At 44.5% G+C, this 16,629-nt stretch overlaps 1 protein-coding gene and 1 non-coding gene across 2 annotated transcripts in view; both read left to right on the forward strand.

Moving 5' to 3' along the window:
* LOC138754153 (leucine-rich repeat transmembrane neuronal protein 4-like) overlaps positions 1-16,629 on the forward strand; it is a 187,269-nt gene that overhangs the window by 138,242 nt on the left and 32,398 nt on the right. The gene's annotated exons all lie outside the window — the stretch shown is intronic.
* LOC138755944 (U6 spliceosomal RNA) lies at positions 11,434-11,540 on the forward strand. The gene has a single exon (XR_011352641.1). It is a non-coding gene; the product is annotated as a U6 spliceosomal RNA (small nuclear RNA).

Raw genomic sequence — 16,629 nt, forward strand, 5'->3', positions numbered from 1 at the left:
TCATGTACAACGTGATGAAACAGCATTCTCTGGTCCTCGGTGCAAAACCCACAGACATAAAGTCGGACATAACACACACAAACACAATGTTAAGTGGGGCAAAGTGACTGAAGGCATCGCTGAGATTTGGCAAAGACTCTTCGGATAGAAGAGCCTTATTCCACATCACGAGAAATACAAAATTCCTTGAGCAATCAAAAATTCAGCTCTAACGGAGTTCACAAAGCTCAAATTGACATCAGTGTTTCAGATTAGACAATAAAAATGGGCGGCAAGTTAGTGCAACACTTTTCCAGCGCCAGTGACCCAGAGCTGCCTGTAAAGAGTTTGTACCATTCTCCCCAAGTCTACGTGGGTGTCCTCCATGTGCTCCAGTTCTAAACGTACTGAGTGGGGTGGGGGGTGCCGTTAATTGGGGGTGTTTTGGCCGCATGGGCTCGTGGGACATAAAGTCCTGGGTGATTGCTGGTCAGAATGTGCTCGGTGGACTCAGCAAGTGTGGGAGGGACATGAAGTTGTGTTCCCAGATTTCAAAAACCACCAGGAGTCTCTCTCTCTCCCCCTCTCTCTATCTCTCGCTCTCTCTCTCTCTCTCTCTCTCTCTCTCTCTCTCCCCCCCTCCCCCCGCCCACCCCACACACACTCTTACATTCTCACCCTCTCTTTTTTTCTCTTTCTCTTCCTCTTTGTTTCTCTGTGGGTTTCCTCTGGATGTTCCGATTTCCTTCCACCATTCAAAACATATGGAAAGGGTTGTCGGTCAATTGGGTGCAATTGGGCAGCATGGGCTCATGAGCTGAAAGGGCCTGTTACTTTGCTGTATGTCTAAACCCAAAAATGCAAAAGCACCGACGATATAAATTTTTGGGAAATTGCTGTATTCGAGTATTTCTACTCTGTTTGTTTAACCATCTGGTTGCTACATGTTCTACCCTGACCTGCAGTACTCTCCACATTGGGCTTGCTCATTTTCTCTGTGAACACAGAAGAACAAGAGAATTGGGGAAATGGAATATGGAGCCAAATACAAACTACTGGAGGGAACTGTGGACCAGGCCACATCTGTAGAGGGAAAGAAATGGCCAACATCTCAGGTCGAGACCCTGAGAGTGAAGACTGCAGGCAGCCGATACAAAAAGAGGTGGAGTGGCAAGGCAGGGGCTAGTCGGTAATAAGTGGACTCGGGAGGGATGAGGAATAGTAGGTAGAGGGAGCCAGGAGAGGGTGGGAAGGGGCTGAGTCCTATTTTCCAACTCCAATCCACCCCCATCCCCACTGGTTCCACATCCCCATCATTCTGGTTCTTGACTCAATCTCTACATCTAGAGAAGCTGAGGATGTCATTGTGCTGCCCCAGGTAGCAAAACCTGTTGGCAGCATTGAGATGAGTTTCAGGGCCAGGGGTCAGTTGGTACAAAACTTCTGTCTTTTTCAGGCTGATTGTTAATTTGTAGCTCTTAGCAGCAGTGGCAAAGCGACTGATCATCTGGGCATTGTAGCTCGTGCTCCACAATGTCCTTGATTTTTGTCTTGGCCCTCAGTTTTATAAGGTTGAGGAACCTACCATCAGCCCTCCTTTGTAGGAAGTCCCCTAACCAGGTCTGATGTGGTATCCCGAACAACAGTAAAGAATAGAGTAGGAGCCAAAACACAACCTTGTTTTAGGCCATTGATGATGGGAAATGGGTCTGCAGCTTCCAGACCTTCGTGGAACTGACAGATGATGTTGGTCGGGCATGGTGGGGAGTGGGGGGGGTGGGCCAACCGGATTTTATTAAGAGCTTCCACATGCTATCTCTCCAACAGTGTCAAATGCTTTGGTTAGATCAACAAATGTGACCTGGAGACACATTTCTCTTGGAGCTGCCCTCAGTGGAGGGCATAACGACTGTACTACAATCTGTTCGAAAACCACACTGGCTTTCCAGAGGGATGTTGTCATTGACGTTGGACACCAAAAGTATAAGGATCACACACGGTCACACACACACTCATTCAGGAATCTAATGGCGAAGGGGAAGAAATTGTCCTTGTACATCTTCAGGCTCCTGTGCCTTTTCTCTGATGGCAGCCGAGTGGGTGGTGGGGTCCTTGAGGATGGAGCCTGATTTCTTTTGACACCCCCCTTGTAGACATCCTCAATGGAGTGAAGACTGGCACCTGTGATGTCACAGGCTGAGTTAACAACTCTCTGGAGCTTTTCCATGTCCTGAATGTAGCCACCTCCATACCAGATAGTGATGCAACCAGCCAGAATGCTCTCCACGGTTCAGCTGCAGAAATTTTCGAAAGACTTCAGTGGCCTACCAAATCTCCTTAAACTCTTCACAAAGTATAGCGGCGGGAGAACCTTCTTTGTGATTGCATCGACATGGAGGCCCCAATACAGATCCTCACAGATGTTGGTGCCCAGGAATTTGATGTTCTTGACCCTATCCACTATTGACCACTCAATGAGGACAGGTTTGTGTTTCCCTGATTTCTTCCTATCTCTCTTTTGCTCCTTTCTTTCTTTCATTTTCTTCCTCATTCCTTCTCTCTCTATCTCTTCCTCTTTCTCTCTCCATGAGAGCTGTGAAAGCCACCAGCTTCATCCCATTTATTTTAGTATTTACAGAAGTGGATTCTGAAAGTAACATGATATCTCTCTACAATAAATTGCTTGCAAAGCTCTAAATCCAATGCAAGCAAAACAAGATGTCATTAATCACCTTTTCATGCTTCCCATCTGAATGTATTTTAATTCCAAAAAATGCATTCTTTCCATAAAAAAATTGGAAAATTACCAACATCTTGGCATTTTACAGACAGCAGATGAACCAGTTCTTCAGTACTCAAAAACTCTAGTATCCTGAGTTGAAGAGTTCAGCAAGCAAGTGAATGACCAAAATACACAGGAGCAAAAATAGGCCATTCAGCCCATCGAGTCTGCCTTCCACTTAATCATGAGCTGATCCATTTCCCCACTCAACCCTACTGCCCGGCCTTCTCCTCATAACCTTTCATGCTCTGGCTAATCAAGATCCTACCAATCTCTGTCTTAAATGTACCCAAAGATCTGGCCTCCACAACCACATGAGGCAACAGATTCTGCAGATTTACCTCCCTCTGGCTAAAGAAATCTTTCAATCTCTGTTCTAAGTGGACACCCTTCAATACTGAAGTCAAGTTATCAGATAAGGCCATTTAATCAATTATACTTCAGCATTGGATCCATATTTAATATCTGTGTTATATTATTTTCCAGTAAAGACCAATGCAAATTTAAAGCTCAATTCCTAATTTATTTCCTTTAAAAAATGTTCAGTGATTGCAAGAATCACATTTCCACAATATTGCAGTACTGCTATTACATATTCAAATTATAACATGGTCATCACCATCCAGAATACACTCGAGGCCCTGTGGCACCCACCAGTCCCAGAAATCCCCTGTCGTACCTGTGGACCACATTCTCCTTGTCTCTAGACACAAGGGCCTGGTGGCAGGCAGTCACCCCAGGCCGAACCCTCAACTGCCCGCTGACTAGACAACTTGGCCTGGCCCAGGAGCAAAACCGACCAAGAGATCCTAAGAACGGCCCACCCCCTCCTCCCCACCCTCTCATCACCAGCTGACTGAAAATCAGGAGTATGGGACTGAGTGTAGCCAAAACCTGAGGAGCAATTCCTTCAGATATCCAAATAGAGGCTGCAACCTCTCTCACTCCGTATATACATGGTGCACCGTCTCCTCCCAGCCATAGAAATGCCAGGCTGTACAACTCAGTCCTCCACCTCAGGTTTCCAGTGTAAAAGGGGTGGACTCACATGTAAAGATATTCCACTGGGGACTTCCCTCAGCTTGAGTCTAAGCGCAAAATGAGGACAGGAAAAACCTGTCATATTCCATCTGGGCATATTTCAGCCTTGCCGAATTCTCCACCTTTATCAGCCTCAGTCTGTCTTCCTGTTTGTATCAGAGTGTTTGCTGTCATTAATTTCCCCATTATTCTTATTCTTAGTCTCATGATGATCAGATCAGAGATTATTTATAGTCATGTAACAAAATAGAAATGTAATTAAATCTTTATTTTTTTTTAAATTTTAGACATTCAGCATGATAACAGGCCATTTCATCCCATGAGTCCGTGCTGACTAATTTACACCCAATTAACCTACACCCCCGGTACGTTTTAAACAATGGAAGCAGAACTTCAAACTCCTTGCGGACAGTGCAGGTTTCAAACCCTGAACCCGATTGTTGGTGCTGTAAAGGTGTTGCATTAACTGCTATGTCAAACGTGCCACCCATTACATTGCACAATATTGCACAAAATTGCACTTAGTCTGCCAAAAGGGAGTCAAAGATCCACCATTGCTTGAAGATGGGTTCAGGCCCAAAATGTTGGCAACATATTGTGCTTTTTATGGACGCTGAAAGACTGGCTGAGTTCCTCCAGTATCTCGGAGTGTTTTTACTACAATCACAGCATCTGCAGACTTTCACGTTTTGCTCACCATCAGCATTGCTTGGCGCCCTTTACAGTCAGAGAAAGAGAAGCGAAAGAGAGTCCCTGCAGAGTAACCGAGTGTCCATGGATTCGCCTCCAGCGCTCCCGCAGCCTCCGCAGCCACAGACTCCAGTTGAGTTCAAACCATCGGCCACCCGAACCCAGATCCAAACCTCCAACACAATGAGGAAGCCTTCAGTGCCCAGGACCCTTTGGGAGACCTTCTTGCCCTCAGCACCCTCTCGAATCCCATTTCTGTTACCTGATTCCCATGAGCCAGCAGCCCGCAATGTGGTAAACCATTGATATGTATAATTGTCTAGCCAGGCACACCTATTGGCTGGTTGCATCTGTGGCCCCTCCTCACAGGCTCCTGTATAATGGTGACTTCCACAGTCCCCTGCAGCTCAGTGCAGGACAACCAAACAGTATGTGTTGTTAAGTGAATAAAAGCCTATTGGTTTCTCCGCAATGGTCGTTCGAGTAATTGATGGTGCATCATGCAGGCTGGTGTGAGTCCTTTGACCCCAAGTTGCCAGCAGCCCGCATTCTGGTTTGGTTCCTTACCTGCAAAATCGACAACAGCTTGCTGCCTGTGAATGTTCTTCAGCTGCAGAGCCCCTTGCTGGTACACCACCGTGGTCACCGTCCTTGGGATCATCTCCTTCTCTTCTCCTTCACAGTGAGGAGTGTTCTCTCTATTACAGGTGCCCTGCGCAGGTCCACACCTCCCCAGGAGTCTCCATCCCCTCATGGCCGCTGCCAAACACAGACCCACGATCACAGGATTTTAAATAAAACACCAAATAGGGTGTAATTGGGCGGCACAGGCTTGTGGGCCAAAAGGGCCTATGACCATGCTGTATGTCTAAATTTAAAACGTAATTTAAATTTAAAAGAAATTTAGTGCCCTTACACACCTGACCCTGCCTCGAGCTCCTACCATGTCTTTACCATCCCTTTGTAACTTCAACCTTGCCAGTCTGACCTCATCTCACCTTCAGACCTCTCCACCCACAAAGTTTTCTCCCGTAGTTCCAGCAAAGCCTGTTTTTATGTTGTATTTCCAGTGGTATTTTGCCTTTGTAGATATGAATACTTACATCTTCTGTGCCCACTCAGAACCTGAGGGCTTATTCCATGATTTAATGGCCACCTTGGTGTTGTAATGCCTGTGTCCAAAGCTGGTGCAAGCAGCATTTCACTGACATATTGACAAAGAGTCAATGAGCTGATAATCGAGAGCACTTGGACTGGGGAAGGAGATGTTTCAGAAGGGACACACAGAAATGAAAAACCAAATTGAGGCAGTGAAATTTATCCTGAAATAATACTTCCTGCATCACCGTTGGGGAGGAGGATTAAACATGAGAGCATGAACCACCAGGCTAAAAGACAGTTTCTGCCCCACAGCTATCAGTCTCTTCAATGAACCCCATGATTCTCACGCTGCCCTAACTTGGTACTAATTGGTCATCCTTTTTATTGTAATCCCATACTCTGTAAATGTGCTTTTTACAGGGCTATATGTATTTTTTTTTAATTTAGACACCCAGCATGGAAATGAGCCCTTGCCGCCCAACTACACCCAATTGGCTTACAATACCCAGTAGGATGGGAGGAAACAGGAGCCCCCAGAGGAAACCCATGCAGACACGTGGAGAATGTACAAATACCTTGCGGACAACGCAGCAGTCGAACTCCAGACGCTGGCGCTGTAACAGTGTTACATAAACCACTACACTAACAATGCTGTCCTAATGTTAGAGATAACCTGTTAGTCTGTTCACAGAAGAACCCTTCTCACTACACTGGGTATTGCAACCAATAACTGTTTGCTTATTCCCATCAAATAATGCAAAGTGGTTCTGGCAGATTTGCGGTGAGGCTTCCTTTCCTTGAATGAGCAAATGATAATGATGGACTCACCAAAACCAATTTGATTCACATTATTCAGCTTGATTCCAACCCAGTGTGGTTGACTGGGAAATGTTTCTGAATTGAGAAGGCAGTTATGATTGGGCATTGAATGCAGGCATTATCTGGTACATCTGAACAAGTCCATTAAAAAAAATTAGGAACTACATAGATGTCCCTGCTTCATTACTCAAAGGCAATCATTCTGTCAGAGTTGGGGGAGGAAGTATGGATTCTGTTCCATCACAGAATCAAGGCTAGTATTTCACCCCAGCTCCATGGCAACAAAGTTGGCTTCTGGGACAGTCCCATTTGCCTGAATTTGAATCCTTCTCAATCCTCCCTATCCATATATCTGCCTGAATGGGATTTGAATGTTTTTTTATATTGTTTTTAAATTTAAACGTACAGCATGGTAACAGGCCCTTTGGGCCCACGAGCCCATGCCACCCAATTATACCCAATTAGCCTACAACCCTGTACATTTTGAAACCGAAGGAAACCCACACGGACACGAGGAGAACGTACAAATTGCTGGATTTGAAATCCGGCTCAGACTGCTTGCGCTAACCATGTTAACTATGTACCCACTTCTCTTGCTTCTTATGGCAGCTTAATCCAGTTCCACATGGACTCTTTCAGGCTCCAGTTGGCTAATTGGACCTCCTTCCTACCTCTACAAACACCACTCACCTATGCCTATCTCTTTGCAACCCTCTGTGTTTCCTCCAGATGCTCTGGATTGCTTCCCTATCCCAAAAGACATGCAAGTTGGTATACAAGAACATTAAAAAATAGGAGCTGGATTCGGCCATACGGCCCGTCGAGCCTGCTCCATCACTGAATGAGATCAAGGCTCATCTGATTATGGGCTTTTCTACACCTGCCTGCCTTTTCCCCATATCCCTTAAATTGCCAAACAATGTAAAAAAAAAGTTAATTGCAGCTGTCTTTCCCCCACCCCACCCCACCTCCCCCTCGGCACCCCCTCCCATGTGTAGATGAATGGAAGTATTTGGAAGATGGGAATATGGCAAAAATTAGTCTCAGGGAAAATCAATGTGGGTATATACTTCAGCATAGACTTCATGGGCCAAGTGTTCTGTCACAAGGAAATATGGATTTATTTTTAATTTGAGCATAATTTATGTATTCAGATTTCAGATTTATTGTCAGAGTACATACATGACATCACATACAATCATGAGATTCTTTTTTCCTCTGGGCAAGGGAGAATTACCACTTATTGGCAGTGCAAAAGAAAATCTGTACTCAACACACACATGTAAACAAATAAAGAAATGTAAACAAACTGCACTATAGGTGGGGGGGGGGATCAGTAAGGTCCAAAAGTCCGAGTCCTTAAATGAGTCCCTGATTGAGTTTGTTGCTGAGGAGTCTGATGGTGGAGGGGGAGCAGCTGTTCCTGAACCTGGTGGTGCGAGTCTTGTGGCACCTCGACCTCTTCCCTGGTGGTAGCAGCGAGAACAGAGCATGTGGTGGGTGGGGTGGGACTTCGATGATCACTGCTGCTTGCTTTATTTCTTTGAGATTCCTTGAGATGGTGGAATAGATGAGGTTCTCCCACAGCTGTGGGGGCTAAAGGCTCCAAGGTTCTCTGACAATAAAGTCTATTTTGTCACACTGTGTTTAATTACAGCATCCACATTATGAACTGAATAAAAGAACCCGATTCAGTGCGATTCCACCAATTAAAGGAGCCAGTATGTTTTCCTAAACAGACTAAGATGCTTTGTTATCATTGATAATGGAGGGGTGAAGCTGAAATGAGAAGAAGAATTATCCAATTAAGGAAACATTGCAGGTTGAATGAAAAATTAACCCATGTTTCAGCAAGTGTTCCCTTGAATGAACCATTGCTTAATTAACAACATACGGAAAAACTATCAAGCAACTCTGGATAGTTTCTTTATTTCAATCTAAGAGATATTTTTGGCTCACTGTGTAATGTCATACTCTCGTTAACTCTTAGCTGTGGGCTTGCTTTATACAATAGAGAAGTAACAGAGGGAATATGTATTTCTGTGATGCCTTTCACAGAATCAGGATGCCCCAGTGTGCTCACCGTGACCTTGTTAGCTTTTTTTTTAAATGTAGGTAACATGGCAACCGGTTTCAACTTTCCACAAAAAGCAGAGAGGTAATGGTCAGGTCACTTGCTTCAGAGATGATGGTTGAAAAGGTCCCAATGGTGATGCAAGAACACAGGAAAATAACTGTAGGAATAGACCATTCAACCCCTCAAACCTACCCTACCCCACCATTCATATAATCATGGCCAATGTGCCAAAGGTCTCATCTGTGCCAGCTACTCAGCCCTCATTTCTTTGAACTTTCAAGATTTATCGACCTTCCCTTTCAATGCCTCTAGAGTCCAGCCACGACAACCTCTGAAGTGGAGCTATCTGCAGATTCATTTAGAAGAAATTCCTACCCCTGGTACCGACCAGTTTCATTTAACATTCAAAAAGTTCAAAAGGGATTCACAAGGCTAATTTCTGGAATGAGAGAGTGGCCTCATTTTGAACAGCTATCACAGTCGGATCTGAATGAGATGTAATCATGAGATCCAAAGGCAGGATTGAAGTCGAGATAGGTATCAGTGCCATAAGAGTTGCCCCACCAGGTTCAGCAATAGCTGCTCCCCCTCCACCATCAGACTCCTCCACAACAAACTCAATCAAGGACTCATTTAAGGACTCTCACTTGTCCACTTTATTGGCTGTTTTTCTCTCTGTATTGCAGTCAACATTTTTTTTATTTGTTTATCTGTCTACGTATCTTCTTGAGTATGATTGTTTTGCACTACCAATAGGTAGTAATTCTGCCTGGCCTGCAGGAAAAAGAATCACAGGACTGTATGTGATGTCATATATGTTCTCTGACAATATTTCAGAACTTTGAACTGGTTCCACTGGTAGAAAAGACTCGAACGTGGGAACATAATTACAAGAAAATTAGGCCTTTATTTAAAAGTGAAGCACGTTGGAACTTCTTCTCACAGATAAATCTCTGGAAATCTCCACTCCAGGGGTTGTGGAGATATTTAAAGAGAAGGTAGATTCAATTTGAACGATTATGAAAGAATAAGTTAAACTAATATACTTAACAAAGGGTTAATGAATTAGTGAGAAAATACAGTAGCTGCCTGTAAAATGGTGGTTCTAAACATGACTTTCCCTGTTCTATAGTGAGATAGTAACTAACGTCACAAGAATGTCAATACACCTTGAGTAACAGACACCCTGACCTTTCCCCGCCATTTATAGACACCACAAGGGAACATGTGGTGTTAAAAAAACCAGGAAGACACCAGCTGTTTGAAACTCTTGTGAAACTTGTAGGGTCTCACGCAGACCCCTGCGCAAAAGTGTATAAAGATGAAATATGTTCTCCGTATGCTTTAGAGCAGGGTTCGGTGTAGAGAATGAATCACTAGGCTCTTTCTTTTATCACCCCTCACTCCCGCTAGCATAATCAAAGTTAAGCAAAGAAACTATTGTACGCTTATTTGGTTCTGCTGTTTTCTGCTCTTTGGTTTCTTACAGCGCAGGCTGACTTTCACAAGATTGAGATTGAAGGAAATGGCACAGGAGAAGGGGAGATGTGGGGCATATAGGCCATGATTGGTGGAGCAGGCCTGAGCTGCTAAGTTTTCTTGTGTTCTCGCAACACCATTCATCCAGTAATGAGAGTGACATGTTAATGACTTTAACGAGGCCTGCACCATTAGCGTAGCGGTTAGCACAACACTGTAAAAGCACCAACAATCAGGAGTAGGGTTTGAATTCCACACTGGCTGGAAGGAGTTTGTACATTCTCCTGTGTGGGTTTCCTTCAGTTTCCTCCCACCCTTCAAAACAGGGGTTGCAGGCCAATTGAGTGTTCTTGGGCAGTACATGCTCGTGGGCCGAAGGGGCCTGCTACCATGCTGTATGTCAATGTCTGACTCAGCCTCAACCTTCAGAAAGGTTACATGTGCTCATGGCTGCTCTGTCCACTCAATACCCTGTGTTCACGCTGGAGACTAAGGATGTAGCAATAAGATGGAAGAACTAGACAGGATATGTGAGCAATGTATTTTTGGAGCAGGCTCAGAGGGCCATCTGATCTCCTCCTACCCTTTGCTTTTTGTGGTCTTATTTCAGAATCAGAATTTATTGTCATGAACATGTCACAAAATTTGTTGTTTGGTGTCAGCATCACACGGCAAATAATGCAATATATTAAGTTTCAAAAATAAATAACTGGTGCTGCGTCTGTGATTCATTTTCCATTCAGAAATCTGATGGCGGAGGGGAAGAAGCTATCCTTATGCCAAAGGGTGCTTGTCTTCAGGCTCCTGTACCTCTTTCCCGATGGTAGCAGTGAAGAGGGCACGGCCTGGGTGGTGGGGTCCTTGAGTATAGAGGCACCTTTCTTCACCTCAATGGAGTGAAGACTGATGCCCTTGATGTGGCTGGCTGAGTTCACAACTCTCTGTAGTCTTTTCCTGTCCCATGCATTGGCACCTCCGTACCAGACAGCGATGCAACCAGTCAGAATGATCTCCACAGTAGATCTGTAGAAATTTTCAAGTCTTTGGTGACATAAAAATCTCCTCAAACTCCTCACAAAGTATAGCCGCTGGTGAGGCTTCTTCATGATTACATTGACATGGCAATTCCAGAACAGATCTTCAGAGATATTGACACTCAGGAATTTCAATTTCATGACCTTCTCCTCGGCTGAGCCCTCAACGAGGACTGGGTCGTGTTCTCCTGGTTTCCTCCTGAAGTCCACAGTCAGGTCCTTGGTGTTGCTAATGTTGAACGCAAGGTTATTGCTGTGGTACCATTCAATGAACTGATCTATCTCTAGTGGTATTAACATATTTTAAACAAGTTGACAACTGGAATTGTGGACAAATCTTGTCAAAAAAAAAGCCTATCCTTGGATCTTGTTGCTTTCTTAGTTCATCCCTTTCATGTACAGCCAGAGGTTTTTTTTAAAAAAAACTCCTTGTGCTCGCTTCGGCAGCACATATACTAAAATTGGAATGATACAGAGAAGATTAGCATGGCCCCTGCGCAAGGATGACACGCAAATTCGTGAAGCGTTCCATATTTTTTTTAAAAAAAAGAAGAAAAAAAAAATTTAAAAAAAAAAACAAAAAAAAAACTCCAGCTCTCCATCTGATGCTCTCCTTGCTCTGATAATTTTGTTCCAACCTTTCAAATGTTGCTGTGTGGTTCATCTGGGCTTATCAATTAAAGAACTGGCAGCGCGGTTGGTTTGGCAGTTAGTGCAATGCCTTTACGGCGCCAGTGATCGGGACTGGACCAGGGTTCGAATCCCGCACTGTCTATAAGGAGTTTGTAATTTCTCCCCGTGTCTCCATGGGTTTTCTCCAAGGGCTCTGGTTTCTTCCCACCGTTTAAAAACACATACCGGGGGTGTAGGTAAATGGGGTGTAAATTGGACGGCACGGACTCGTGGTCCATTGTGGCCTGTTATCGTGCTGTGTGTCTAAATTTAAAAAGAAGCTTCTTGCATTCTTTCAATACACCCAATGATTAAGACCCATAAATCCCCAGGAGAAGAGTTCCAAGAGAGCACCATGGGAACTTCTGAAAGTTCAGTGGAAGGTGAGGAGCACTACCCATTGCAGAGTGAATATACGCAACATCTGTTTAATGCTGGATCCCATCCAATATGCAAATCCTCCCACAGTCCAGCACACCCTCAGCACCCAGGGCAACAGCGTGAGAATCGAACCCATGGCTTCCTCAGCACAAGGAAGGGTGGTCTTCTTCGATACAATTTCGTCGGAGCATGACCATCACAAGTCACCATTAGTGTTGCCCGGTACCCCTTACAATACGAGAGAAAGCGACCATCCCAAGGCGACCAGCATAGCCTGAATATACATGAGATTATCTAATCTTGGAAGCTAAGCAGGATCAGGCCTGGACAGTACTTGGAGGGGAGACCGCCTTGGAACATCGGGTGCTGAAGGTTTCTGTGAGGGGCGCTAGACAAAATGGCGACTCTCTGTCTTTCTTACGGTCGACAAAAGTTAAAGAATTTCATATATGTTACATTCGAATTGTAGTGACAATAATGGAACCTTTATCTTGATTATTCACACCCTCCACTGGTACTCCAGCTCAGAATCCAAGTATAAGGTGTGACGGCACCAATGTTGGATCAATACCCTTGCATTACAGAAACATCAGAATCCATACACTGATGCCGATTACACATCAAACAGTCCAGATAAAACTGATCTTGTGCTGCCATCAGCACTGATTCAATTGCAGAGTTCACCTAATGAACCTGAAACACTAACAGCTCCTTGGTTGTTAAGCATTCAATGGAATTAAAATTTCAAGCATCAATGATACTAGTCATTGTTCAAGTCCCCTCTGCCAAGCATGTAGGAAGTATCACTTGCTTTAGTTGAGGCAACTTTTAGTTGCCCCTCGGGTAGGCAATTCTGCAGAAGAATGATGTGGTAAAACAGTGGAGGAAAGCTTCAGATAGCATCAGGGAAAATGGGAATGAATTTAATTTGCTGCCTCTCGCCCTCTCTGACCTCTTCTCTCCTGCTCTGAACTCAATGTAGGCCCAAAGAACGAGACCTCATCTCACAACCAGAGCATTTCATCCCTCAGGGGTCAACATGGCATGAAGTATTTTAGGATATCTCGTGCTTCCAGCATTCAATTTATTTTGCACTTGCTGGTCATTTCAGATTTCATTGGTCTCCCCCTTGATAACTGCTGCCTCACAGAGCCAGTGACCCGGGTTCAATCTTGATCTCCGGTAGCGCCTGAGTGGGTTTTGCACATTGTGGCAGTGCTAGCTCTGGTGCAGACCCTGGAGAGTGGAGACACAATCTGAAGGGTTCAACCGCCAGCTCTTAATGCTGGTGATTCCATACAGACATTAAGCAGCCTGTTGGAGAAGCCAACGGCACCCAAGATGGTGGTGTCTGTGCTCGGCAGCGGCCACGCGGGGTTTCAGACTCTAGAGAGGAAATGGACAGATGTCGTGCACCAGAAATGGAGAGAGCACCCCCGTTGAGAAGGAGAAGCAAAAGAGATTACCCTACAGGATGGTGACCACGGCAGCGGATCAGCAAAAGGCTCAGCAACTAAGGGACCCATGCGTGCTATGAGCAACCAGCCCACATCGGCTGTGGGCTGCTGGAGCCAGGTTTCAAGAGGGGGCCAAAGGGCCTTGGGTGCCGAAGAGTTCCTGATTGCATCGGGTGGTTTGAATCTGGAGCTCGGGTTGCCAATGAATTGAACACCCGCCTGCACAGCTGCAGAGGCTGCAGGAGCGCTGGAAGTGAATCCACGGGCACTCAGTGACTCAGAAGAGATTCTCTTCTGCTTCTTTTTCTCTCACACTCTAAGGGGCACCTGGTGACACTAATGCTGACATTTTATCTGCCTGAATGCAGGCAGAAGGTCATTTCCAGTAATATATGTTCTGTACTATTCGTTCAGGTGCCTTGTCGTTCGGCGTGGGCAATCATGTCTCTCCATCTGTCATGATCTCTGTCCCTCCCAATTGTAGTTGTTGCCTCCCCTATTCTCCTTCGATGAAGGCTCCATCTTTGAGCTGAGAATGTATACAAGGGAAAAATACTGGAGTAGTTCCCGTTGCCTCCTTCAATTGCAGTGTCCAAACTGGATGGTCACCCTGGCCAATGATCAGTAGATTCATCTGCCTAGCATTTTTAGTTTTACAACCATAAATTCCAATGTGTAGAATCTGCTTGTAAAAACCATCCACTAACTGCCATCCGTGGCTTCGTGTGACCCTGTTTGGGAGGCTAAACAGGTTCTACACCTTGCCCAAGGATGACCTGTAGGCTATAGGATGGAAGGAGCACCCTACACCTCCTTTTGCTGAGCAATTGTACAGCACTGACACTGGTGTACTATTACATGACAATAAAGGAATCTTGAATCGTGGTTACTTCAGCTTTGTCCCACATCCCAGACTAGCAGGGTGATAGGTTTAACTGGCCACTGTAATTTCCCCGAACGTCTCAGTGAGTGAAGGAACCTGGTTGAGAGAAGGTTACAGAAGAAGTTGAACAAGGGATGGGACTGCTCTGTGACCCTGTGTAGATTTGAAGGAGTGAAACGACCTCCCTCTATGCCATATGTAAATCTCTAACTGACTTTGAACTGAGTAGCTTGGCCACAATTTCATACTGAAGTCAGTCATAATGCAGTGGATCTGTAGCCAGACCCAGTAAGGATAGATTTCCTTCCCTGGAGAATATGAAAGAGCCATTTGGGTTCACAACAATTCATTCATTTCAAGGTCACTATGCAGGAATTTTCTCTAAATTACAGATTTATTTAATTAGCTGACTTTACGTTCCCTAACCACTGTGCTGGGATTTAAACATGTCTGTGGATCATTAGTGAAGCCTTTGGGCTTCCTAATCCAATAACACCATCACTGTCTACCCTACCTCATGCATGAGTGTCACTAAAAGAATTAATTTTATATTAAGTGCTTCAAAATATTTCTGAGTGACATGAAATATAAATACATATATATATTGAATTGTATGGGTTTTTCTTGCTGTTTGCCATGTTACATAAATTTTTAGTGATGTTTTAATCTTAATGGTAAAAATCAATGATGTTTTAAAATAAAATTGCTTGAGGATGTCTCAAGGGAAGAGTTTCTGTCATAAATTCTTTTTTTTTAACCCACTAAGGTTTAAGGTTAACAATACATCCACCGCTCTGTATTTTAATGATTACTCGAGCAATGAATACTTTGTGAGGTGTTTGAGGAGATTTGATATTCTCCAAAGACTCTCGAAAACTTCGGCAGGTGAACACTCTGGAGAGCATTCTGGCACCTGTACCCCTTTCCTGATGGCAGCAGCAAGAACAGAGCATGTGCTGGATGGTGTGGATCTTTGATGATTGCTGCTGCCCTCCAACGAATGTTCTTGAAAAGTGGGGAGGGTTTTGCCTGTGATGTCTTGGGCTGCGTCCTTTACCTTTTGCTGGGCTTGATGCTCGGGGGTATTGATGTCTCATACCACACTTTTCACCACACATCCATAGAAATTTGCCGGTGTTTCCCAACCTTGCAAACTCATGAGGATAATGTCATGACAACTTTTTGTGGGCCACAGAAACCCCTAGTATCTTTCCTGTTAAATACTTACCCTTTCCCTTTCTTTGCCTCTTCTGCCCACGTGATTGAAGAGGGAATTGGACAGTCCCTTTCCTGTTTCCTTCTCATTTATAAAAGTGCTTTCTCTGCCATGTTAAAGCAATGTCTGAGGCTGCAGACAGCAACAATCAGCTGATCCCATGCCCGCCGTGGCTTTCAAGGAACAGTTGATATCGAACCCTACGATGAGATTTAATGAACAGAAAGCGCTTGGTGAAAGATGTCTCAAAGGAGGAGAGCAGAGCAGAATGGCTTAGAGAGAATTCCAAAGCTCAGGACTTTGGCAGCAAGCAGCATGGTCGCCAATAATGGAGTGATTAAATTGTCTTCAAACTGAAGAGCCTTGGAAGGCCAGCAATGATGATTCTGGGATTCAAGAAGGAGCGGGAAAGATTTCACTTGAACAATAAAACATTTTACACCACAGCAGTTTTTTTTATATCTCATGTACTTGTCTCATAACACCAGGCACATGAAAGTCTCAACGAGCTGAAAATGCTTTTTATTGCACTGAAAGGGTCTTCGCTACTGAAAGGGAAAATAAACTGGTTTGAACCACACAGGGATTATACAAGCAGATTTTTTTTGTCCTGGTAGGTACTTGGACAAGTTTGAGTTCTTGACCATGTTGGCTCCTGTAGGGGTGAGCCTTGAAAAAGGACTCAGGCTCGTAACATCGATTATATACCTCTACCTCCTATGGAAGCTGCATGACCTGCTGAGTTCCTGCTGCAGTATTTCTGTGTGATAACATCATCTCACTTCAGGTTTCTTTGATAAAGTATTCTCCTGAATACTTAAAGGCAGGCTTTGGACCATGTTGATGGTTTCATCACTGTATTATAATTAACTGTCAGCCACCCCCCACTCCCCTCACACACACAAACACACATGCACAAAAACACACACACAGAAACACAACCACACACTGTACCGCGTATTTTGCGATAACAAACTCAGCAGATCTCTCCAGTTTCTTGTATTTAATTTCAACCTTG

Source organism: Narcine bancroftii, chromosome 2, assembly GCF_036971445.1.
Source record: "Narcine bancroftii isolate sNarBan1 chromosome 2, sNarBan1.hap1, whole genome shotgun sequence".
Lineage (NCBI taxonomy): Eukaryota > Metazoa > Chordata > Chondrichthyes > Torpediniformes > Narcinidae > Narcine > Narcine bancroftii.